Raw genomic sequence first — 10,806 nt, 5'->3', positions numbered from 1 at the left:
TGCGTCCCGCCGCTTCCGGCTTCTCGCTCAGGCACGCGCGCTCCCGTCGGGCTCCCGCAGGCGCAGTTGCGCCCCGCGCTGCGGCCCCGTGAAATGGCTCCCGAGCCGGCAGTGTGCGCTTGCGCGGCGGGGCGGGGCTGGCAGTGGGACGCGACCGGCGGGTGCGGGTTTTGATTGGAGCCGCCGCGGCTGCAGCTGATTCGTGCCCCGGCTGCGCCTCGCGAGTGGCTAGCGTGACCCGGTTTGGCCGCGGCCTTCCGAGTGTTCGGGCGATGAGGCCGCGCGATGCCCCTACTGCCCACCGGCTCCTCGGCACTGTCTGCACGACGCTGCTGGACGGGCCGTCTCTGGAGTCTCCACGCAGCTTTGCGCTTTTTTGTCCGAGGCGGCTTCCCCGGGCCTGGTGTTCTGCTGTCGACACAGGCGATCTCCAGGCAGCAGCACGAGACTATATAACCCCAATCCTGTAAGCCGCTAGCCACTCCAGTCAGTCGCGTGGACCCCCCGCCAGTGGTCACCCTCTCCCACCCGAGCTGGAACGCCGCTGCCCCCTCGCGTCACAGCCTCGGGCGCCCGCTAGTCTCTTCTCCGTCCAGATGGGAAGTATTAAGAAGCTTCCAGATGGCACCCAATCCACAGCGAGACCCTGCGTCCTTAAAGCTTACCCGGAATCACCTTAGGTGATTCCCCAGTCCTATAAGCCCCAGTCGTATAAGGGGTGCCCCTCTGCGTCCCCAGGGTGTGTGGTCTTACTGGTCTACAAACCAGTAAGAATCCCAGCTTGTCGAGTTGCATGTGTGTTCCTGGTGGCCTGCCTGGAGGGCACCGTCACACCCGAGGCTTGAACCGTCCTTTCCATGGTGTGTACCTCCCAGAGCCTTCAGAAGTAGCCAGCCCACTGCACCGTCTTTGCAATCCCGTATTTGCCCAAGCGACTAGATACCCACTCGCACGGCGTCACATGCCACCGCTGGTGATAATTGTAGGAATTGGGATGTCCCTGATAGACACAGGCTCCTGGTACTCAGTTTCCCTGGGCAAGGATTTTATCCACAGACTCATCAAATAGACGTGCACCTGAAGGCCAGCATCCTGTTTAGAGCCTGTTTTCTGGGGTCGCTTCTGGTGGCAGTTATAGTATCAGTCAGGGTCCCAGCAGGAAAGCCTCGGTGTTCTCAGGAAGATCACTGGAGAGATTTCAGCAAATGTTCTGTTTACCAAGAAAGGGCAGAGTTAAGTGGGAAAGCAAAGCATGAGGGACTTTTAGTCTCAGGGAGCTGCCACTACTCCTAGCCTGGAAAGGACAGAGAGGGAGGGAGCAGAGGTCAGGGAAAGAGGCTTCCTCAGCAGACTGCGAGGTCACTGCCGACCACAGGCTTGTGGGAGGGGCCTGGCCTCTGTCCTCCCATCTGATCTGTAGTGTCTGCCATCAAGCAGACCAAGAGATCCATTCTGTAGATAAAGACACAAAAGAGAAAGGTGGAGAGGATCTGGGAGGCCAGATAGAGACTATTCTACACGTGTCTAAATGTCCTCAACAGTGGGTGGGAAGGAGAAAGTGGGAGGAATGGAGAGAGTAGCTTGGAAAAATATACACTAACATATGCAAATAGACAGCCAGTGGGAATTTGAGGTATGACTCAAGTTGAGGAACTGCAACTGGGGATCTGTGCCCACCTGGAGGGGTGGGATGGAGTGGCAGGTGGGAGGGAGGCTCAAGGAGGGAAACTTGGTATACCAACACAGTATTGTAATCATCCTGCACTAAAAGTGAATTGAACGTCCTCGATAACCAGGGGACACAGTTTTGGAAAACATCATTGAAAAGAGCAACAACAGAATAGATGACATAAAACTATTATGAAACTTTTATGAGTGTTAAGGAAAAATAATAAAATTTTATTAAAACACATTAAGACCTAAATAAGTTGGGAAGTTATATACCATATCCATGGATAGAAAGGCTCAATGTCAGAAATATGTCAATTGTCCCCCAAATTGCCCTACAAAAGAAATTGTCATTAAAATCCCTACAGGGTTTTTGTTTTTGTTTTTTTTTTAAGAAATTTAGCAAGCTGATTCTAGAATGTATATAGAAGGACAAAGGCTGGATGTTAGCCAAAACACTCTAGGAGAAGGAAGAGGAGAAGCCGGAGACAGGGAGAGACTGTTCCAGGAGATGTCAAATGTATTCTAAAACTATAGTAATGGAGCCTGTGACATAGATATGGGGATAGTCACCAATGGAACAAAATAGAAAAACTTGATTTATGAGGGTGTTGGCCCTTCTGAGCAGTATCTTCTAGTACATGTACTAAACAATTGGCTGTACTTGGGGAAAAAACTTGACATTCGACCCCTACCTTATGCTGAACAAAAAAGCAATTTCTGATGGAGTCGATGCAGTGAATATTGGATGAATTCAGTATCTATGCCATGGCTGTAAAGGATAAAAGCACAAAAGGCTGCCACTTTGCCTCTGATAGATCTGGGAAGGTTCAAACAGGAGTTGAGGTATCGGGAGAGAACACAGGAGGAAAGGAGAGACACTCGGTAAGACGAACACGAAGACAAGGTGTTCATCAGACCAGCACCACCTGGCCGCCAGGGCACTGACCACATTTCCTTGAGAAAGACAGAGGGAGCTGATGGGCAGAAAAAGTGAGTTAGGTGGGCCAGAAAAGGGGGTTCAACCCCAGGGTGGGCATGAGAAACAAAGCATTATTAATAGTAAGTTGTCATCATGGAGCTTTACAGAGTGAAGTTGCGGGCTGTAGAGGTGGGCAGAGAAGACGTCTCTGGCAGGAGAACTGAAGAGGGGACAGAGCTGGAGGGCGGGGTCCAGCCAAGTGTATTTCTGTAGCAAGTGTCGACTGTGAAGGGAGTTCTAAATGCCAGCTGCTCCACCTAACTGCCTACATTTGCTCAGAGAGCCAACACTAATCCAGGGCCGCAACCCTGTATGTCACCTCAATGATGACATCAGCCTATGGAATCCTCATTGTGCCCAGTCCATCCACGTTGTCATGGCAGGTAAGCTCTCCTTGTCCTTCTGTGTCCAGGTTTTAACTCATAATGGCACCCACAGGCCCCAGTATTCATGGGGCATCCTGATGTCCCAAGAGCCCCACATGGTGTTTTGTATGTCTTTGGGTGGATTCTTGAGCAAGAGTGAAGATAAATGACACCTTTGCATGCTTCATGGGTGCCAGGTATTGATCTAAGTGCTCAGCATGTTTCATCTATTCAGTCTACAATGCAGTCCCATGGGGCACATGCATTTGTTATCTGCCTGACAAAGGATCACAGGCAAGTGAAGGATGAAAATGTTTACTGTTATCTAACACCAACAAATAATTAATCTCCACAATGTGGAAGTCTGTCCCATCACTTCATGGCAAATAGATGGGCAAACAATGGAAACAGTGAAAGACTTTGTTTTCTTGGGCTCCAAAATTACTGCAGATGGTGACTGCAGCCATGAAATTAAAAGACACTTGCTCCTTGGAAGAAAAATTATGACAAACCTAGACGGCATATTAAAAAGCAGAGACATTACTTTGCCAACAAAGGTCCATCTAGTCAAAGCTATGGTTTTCCCCGTAGTCGTGTATGGATGTGAGAGTTGGACTATAAAGGAGGCTGAGCACGAAAAAAATGATGCCTGCAAACTGTGGTGTTGGAGAAGACTCTTGAGAGTCCCTTGGACAGCAAGGAGATCCAGCCAGTCCATCCTAAAGGAGATCAGTCCTGGGTGTTCACTGGAATGACTTTTGCTGAAGCTGAAACTCCAATACTTTGGCCACTTGATGCGAAGAACTGATTCATTGGAAATGACCCTGATGCTGGGAAAGATTGAAGGTAGGAGGAGAAGGGGAAAACAGGAGTAAATGGTTGGATGGCATCACCAACGTGATGGACGTGAGTTTGTGTAGGTTGCAGGAGTTGGTGATGGACAGGAAAGCCTGGCATGCTGCAGTCCATGGGGTTTCAAAGAGTCGGACACTACTGAGTGACTGAACTGAACACCAATGAATAATTAATATCCACAATATAGAAACACCTCCCATAAATGGCAAAGAAACAGACTAGATGACAAACCTAGACAGCATATTAAAAAGCAAGAGACATTACATTGCCAACAAAGGTCCATATAGTCAAAGCTATGATTTTTCCAGTAGTCATGTATGGATGTGAGAGTTGGACCATAAAGAAGGCTTAGCACCAAAGAAATGATGCCTGCAAACTGTGGTGCCGGAGAAGACTCTTGAGAGTCCCTTGGACTGCAAGGAGATCCAACCAGTCCATCCTAAAGGAAATCAACCCCAAATAGTCATTATAAGGACTGATGATGATGCCCAAGCTCCAATACTTTGGCCACCTTACGCGAAGAGCTGATTCATTCAAAAAGACCCTGATGCTGGGAAAGATTGAGGGCGGGGGGAGAAGGGTGACAGAGGACGAGATGGTTGGATGACATCCCTGATGCAGTGAACGTGAGTTTGAGCAAGCTCCGGGAGATAGTGAAGGGCAGGGAAGCCTGTCACTCTGTAGTCCATGGGGCCCCAAAGAGCTGGACACGACTGAGAGACTGAACAACAGCAAGATGATAAACAGACAGATGTTGCGAATTCAAAGAGGGGAAGCCCAAAGGCTTGACAGGTATGGGAAAGGGCTCTCAGACTCCCAGCGAGTGAGACAAATAAACTAGTAATTAGACACCACCTTATATCTATCAGAAGAGTAACCTTTAATGGGGAGGGAGACCAAGGGCAGGTGAAAACTGAGCGAGGGCAGCAGGTAGGAGTCAGCCTGGCAGAGGCGCTCTGGGGCTTAGCGAACTAGACACGCCCAGGAGTGTTCTCCTGAGCTTGTGTTCTGGAACCTTCTCACGCTGACCCACAAGGGACGCACTCAAGGCTGTTTGTTGCATAGTTGTTTGCGCAGCAGAGCCGGCAGCCTAATTGCCCGTCGTCAGGGGAATCCGACGCACGCACGCTCTGGGTGCAGCCCAACAGGGAGAAACGGCAAGCTGGATGTCTGTAGAGCAGCTCGTATGAATGTTTAAAATCCACTCAAAATAACTAAGCAGCAGTTTTCAAGACACAGGACATCAGGCAACCTAGGTCAGTGGTCCCGGTGGGATAGGGACCCTAGGATGGCTCTGTTCACTGCCTGGGGAGACAACGTAGGCTGCCACACCAGGAGGGTGACCGAGGGGCAGGGCAGGGTCTCCCTGGGTTGAGGGGACTTGGCCTGGGTCCGAGGAGGTGAGGCAGGCTGGCATTTGCAAAGCGGAATTCCTGCAGAGAAGGGACTGCTGTCTGCAGAGGCTCCCCTGGAGCCTTCAGCTGAGCTCAGACCAGAGCATGCACGGGATGAACTGCCAAGCAGGATGAAAGCATCGCCTGAAAGAGCTGCAGAAATCGTACTGTTTGCCACGCAGGGCCAGGCACGGTTCTTGCTGGCACAAGTCAGAGCAAGAAGCCACGTAAGCGACAGAACACTGAGCACATGAAAGGTTCTTCCTTGAGACTGCCAGGGATGCAGTGGGCTGTTTTCAGCTGGCAGAGGGACGCACTTATCAAGAGGACAAGGAAATCCTGAAAGTTTATATAGCTAGTTGTAGCGCTCACGCTTGAAGCAAAACTAGGGAGAACTGTGGGGACAGAGACAAACGCACAGCCGCCCAAGGGGCTTTCAACCCCCTCCGCTCCACATCCAGTGGGACAGAGAGAAGCCTGGTAAAGGGATGAGCGATGAGGCGGCATCCAGACAGCGGGATGTTCCAGGCAGCCGGATCTGACCGACATCTCTAGAAAACTCCATCCAAGAACAGCAGAATATACATCTTTATCAGTAAGTGGACACTGAACGGGGCCTCCCTCGCGGCTCCTGCAGGGTTCCATCCCTGGGTCAGGAAGGTCCCCTGGATGAGGGCATGACAACCCACTCCAGCACTCTTGCCTAGAGAATCCCATGCACAGCGGAGCCTGGTGGGTACAGTCCATGGGGTCGCAAAGAGTTGGACACAACTGAGCGACTAACACTTTCACTTTCACACTGAACAGTTACCAAGATAGACCACATTCTGGGCCAGAAAACAGTCTAAAATGACTCAGGTCACACAAAGTGTATTCTCTGACTGAGACATACGCAGATCTACAGTGTGGGTCAGCCCTGGTCTCCAGGGCTGCCATTTCACTGAGAAGAGGAGACAGGTGGGTTCTGACCTGGGCTCCACACCACTGGCAGTATTACCCGCTGAAAACAAAGGAACACCTACCTAAGAAACCGGTCCATCCTAAAGGAAATCAACCCCGAATAGTCACTGGAGGGACTATTGCTGAATCTGAAGCCCCAGTACTTTGGCCACCTGATGGGAAGAGCCAACTCATTGGAAAAGACCCTGATGCTGGGAAAGATTGAAGGCGGGAGGAGAAGGGGACGACAGAGGATGAGATGGTTGGATGGCATCACCGACTCAATGGACATGAGTTTGAGCAAGCTGTGGGAGATGATTAAGGACAGGGAGGCCTGGTGTGCTGCAGGCCATGGGGTCGCAAAGAGTCAGACACGACTTAGCGACTGAACGACGACAACAACATATGGTCCAGCTAGACCCACAAATACTGGTTTTTTATGTGTGCCAAGAGTGTGTCCTAAGGATGATTAACTTATCGAGCTCGATATGCAAGGTGTGAGTCTCAGGCCACCATTGTTTTCCTGTTTGGGGGGCACATCTCATGCTTCTGTCGCATGCTTTTGTTGCTAAGCAAACCTGATTGGTTTTGTGGTTAAGCAAACCTGTTTTCTTGATTGATCGTTAACTTGGAGGGGTCTCCCATGTTGTTCCCGTCTCTGTAAACAGGATTTACCACTTAATCACCCACCTGTGGAATTCAGCACAAACTCTGTCTGGCAGCCCAGCGGAGGCTGCTCGGGGCGGGGTCTGTGGAGAGGATGACCCCGCTCTTCAGGGTCTCATCCTTCTCCCAACGTGAGGACTTCCCCAGGGTCCAGACGCACAGAGACGGTCCCTCACCTCCTTCGTGGTCAGAGGCTCGTCTCTGTCCCTACTGTGTGCCAGCATCTGCATCTTCTACACGGAAAAGGAATGACCCCGGTCATCTCAGGAACAGGACGCGGCCCGGCCGTCCTCGGGGAAGTCCTCAGGCCCCTGGCTGCGCCTGGAGGTCCGTGTCCTGAATGGACGCCCAGGTGGGCAAGCCACCCAGCTCGCAGCGTCTGCAGGGCTTGGTTTCACAAAAGAAGCCGCTAGTACATACCCGCCGGTAACGCGAGGGCACGCCGAGGCATTAGTCACCTGACAGCGAGATTCAGGCCGGGTAAGAAATTACAAATGTGACCTTTAAGGGTGCACAGTACAGACTTTCTGCTGTAACAGCCACCACACCCAGGGAGCCTGTGTGTCTCTGCAGACCTGGGGGTCTTCCTACGGCCCTGCCAACCCGGGGCGTGGCCCCCGCAGGGTGGAGCGGTATGTGGGGGGCTGGCCACACCCAGGTCAGTCCTGCCAGGCTGGGGAGGAGAAGGGAGCGGCCAGACGCTTCTCCCATCCGGGCTGGACTCCCCACACTCTATCCAGAGAACAGGGCCCCTGGGGAAGGTCTTTCCTAGCCGGTGTTAATTCCTAGTTTAATTCCTCGGCGGCATTAAAGGAAGAGGGAGGGAGAGATCCTGGCAGGCAGGTGGCGGTCCTTCAGAACCCCAGCGCCCCCACCGTGGCGCCCACTGGCCCCGCCCGCCAGGCCCTCGGACCCCTGCTTCCCTTCCCTCCCCCAGCTTTACTGAGGTGGAATCCACCTATTCAGTGGCTTTCAGTGTAACCGCAAAGTGGTGCATCCATCACTGCGATCAATTTTAGTTTTTTAATCTTTTGTTTTTAAAGAGCCTCAGAGCTGGCATGAGGTACTTGAGAGCTATTGATTTATTTTTGGCCATGCGGCATGTGGGACCTTGGTTCCCAGATCAGGGATCGAACCCACGCCTCCTGCATTGTAGGTGTGGAGTCTGAACCACTGGACCGCCAGGGAAGTTCCCGCCACTGTCGATTTTAAAGCACACCCCTCTCCCCCAGAGAAGCCCTGCACCCTTAGCAGTTACCACCCCCCCACCCCCGCCACGAGCCCTTCTTGTAGATTTGTCTATTCTGGACATTTTATATAAACAGAACCGTGTGGTTTGTGATCTTTTTTTTTTTTGTCTTTTCTTCACTGAGCATCATGTCCTCAAGTTTCCTCCATACGATAGCCTGTGTCAGAACCTCCTTCCTTTTTAAGGATGAATAATATTACATACAGGCTTCCTCAGTGACTCAGCAGTAAAGAATCCGCCTGCAATGCCGGAGATGCAGGAGCCGAGGGTTTGATCACTGGGTCAGGAAGATCCCCTGGAGGAGGGCATGGTGACCCACTCCAGTATCCTTGTCTAGAGAGTCCCACGGACAGAGGAGCCTGATGGGCTGAAGTCCACGGGGTCGCAAAGAGTCAGACACAACTGAGGCGACTAAGCAGAGCACAATGTTACATACAGAGCACCGTCTCCTATCTGTCCGTCCGGTGGGGGACACTTGGGTTGTTCCCCCTCTTGGCTATAGTGAATGAGGCTGCTGTGAACACGGGTGTGCAGGTTTCTCTCTGAGACCATGCTTTCATCTCTGCTTCATTCCTCCTTTCGGCCAAACAGCAGTCCATTGTGTGGAGACGGCATTTTGTTTATGGATTCGTCACTTGCTGGGCATTTGAGCTGTCTCCGCTTGTTGCTGTTGTGAATGACACCGCTGTGACCGCTGCAAGCTTTACATGGACGTGTTTTCATTACTCTTGGGTATTCGTATGTGTGGTTTTTCCCATGCCTCCCAGCGATTCTCCGACACCACCTGGGCATCCCACACTTTTGATGCCGTTCCAGCGCTGTCTTCCTGGAGTCTGCGTCAGCCCCAGAGGTAACAGGCTCAGACCCGCAGGACTGTCCCTGCCTGCACCTTAAGATGCCAGCCACAGGTCCAGGTTGTCGCCTGTGCCTCTGACTGACTGGGTGTGGGTTGCAGTTCCTGAGACTTCCTCTTTGGGTTTGATTAATTTCCCAGAGTGGCACACAGAACTCAGAGAAACGTCGTACTAGATGACCAGTTTATCATAAAAGGATGGAATCCAGGCGGGAGGATGCTAGGGGCAGGGTGTGGAGAAGGGCCGGGAGCTCCTGGCGGCTCCAGGCATGCAGCTCCCAGCACCTTCGTGTGCTCACAGCTCGGTCCTTATCCATGTTCTGGAGGCTTCCTTACCTGATTGATTAGATCATTGGCCACTGGTGACTGACCTGGACTGTCTGGGGGGATGGGAGTGGCAACCCTCTATGTGACTGTTCCCTTAGTGACCAGCATTTTGTCAAGGACAGATACAAACCTTAAAACTCTTCTCTACAAATAATTAAAGACTTAGCTGGGACTTCCCTGGTGAACCAGTGGCTAAGACTCTGCTCTTCCAATGCAGGGTTCCAGGTTTGATCTCTGGTGAGAGAACTAGATCCCACATGCCAAAACTAAGACCCAGCACAGCCAAATAAATAAATACTTTTAAAATAAAAAAAGGAGTCATCAAGGATTAGGAATGCAGGAATATTAAGAAAGACACTTTAGCTCTCTGAGTGCCAGGCTTAACTTATTCCAACTGTTATTTATAAACTAGTGAGTTTTGTAGTGTACATGATGATTCATGAAGCAAGTTTAGAATGGAAACTGTGAGATCTCTGTCTGCGTCTGTCTGGGTGACTGTGTGTTTGTCTGTCAATGTACTCATTGATATGGTATGTTTCTACTTCTGGACGGTATTGCCACAATTAACTTGTAAGAGAGCTCTATATAACTGGCTTCCAGAAAACTAAGTGCTTACATAAGTTTTCTGAAATAGAATAGAAATGAACCCAGATGAATTTCAGGTTCATGTGATGTGGGAAATTTTCTACATTAAATTAACATCTGATATTAAAACTAGTTTCTTGGTTTAATTAATACAGGCATTTCTTCAGAATCATCAACAGCAAGTATAATTACGTTTATTGTACCTAGGTTTACTAAAAGAAAAAAATTTATGTTATCTTTGTTATAAAATTTGTCAAAAAATAGTTGATATGAAGATATTTTCATAAGTGAATTAAATGGAAATAAGAGTTGTTAGGTGAATTCTTTAAGAATAATTACGTTTTATGATACTTAGAAATAGTTTCTCCAAACTTTTTGGTGACTGGAAGCTTTGGAGTTTTGTTAAATGATGGAGATTTATTAAATATCTAGATCATTCCCAAATAAAATAAGATGCTGAAACATTAATGGCTGCACATGAAACTGAAAGTTGCTCAGCCGTGTCCGACTCTTTGCAACCCCATGGACTTCCATGGAATTCTGCAGGCCAGAACACTGGAGTGGGTAGCCTTTCCCTTCTCCAGGGCATCTTCCCAACCCAGGGATCAAACCCAGGTCTCCCGCATTGCGGGCGGATTCTTTACCTGCTGCGCCACCAGGGAAGCACAATCACTGCACACAGACTTCCTTTTACAGGAAACTGAAGATATTCAGGACTACTGTTGGGAAGTAAATCTGATACCACCCTGAGAAATTATCTGTGAGAAAATACGTGTTTCTAGAAATTATAAGAAGTATTAACAAGTTTGTCAATCTACAGAATGCTAACGTAGACGACAGTCCATAATTTCTTACTCCTTACTAGAAACAAAAGTTTTTCAGGGTTAAAATTCTAATTAATATATATAATTAAAACTACTAAA

This window comes from Odocoileus virginianus, chromosome 28 (assembly GCF_023699985.2).
Source record: "Odocoileus virginianus isolate 20LAN1187 ecotype Illinois chromosome 28, Ovbor_1.2, whole genome shotgun sequence".
Classification (NCBI taxonomy): domain Eukaryota; kingdom Metazoa; phylum Chordata; class Mammalia; order Artiodactyla; family Cervidae; genus Odocoileus; species Odocoileus virginianus.
The sequence above is the reverse complement of the archived record's forward strand: the minus strand, read 5'-3'. Positions refer to the sequence as shown.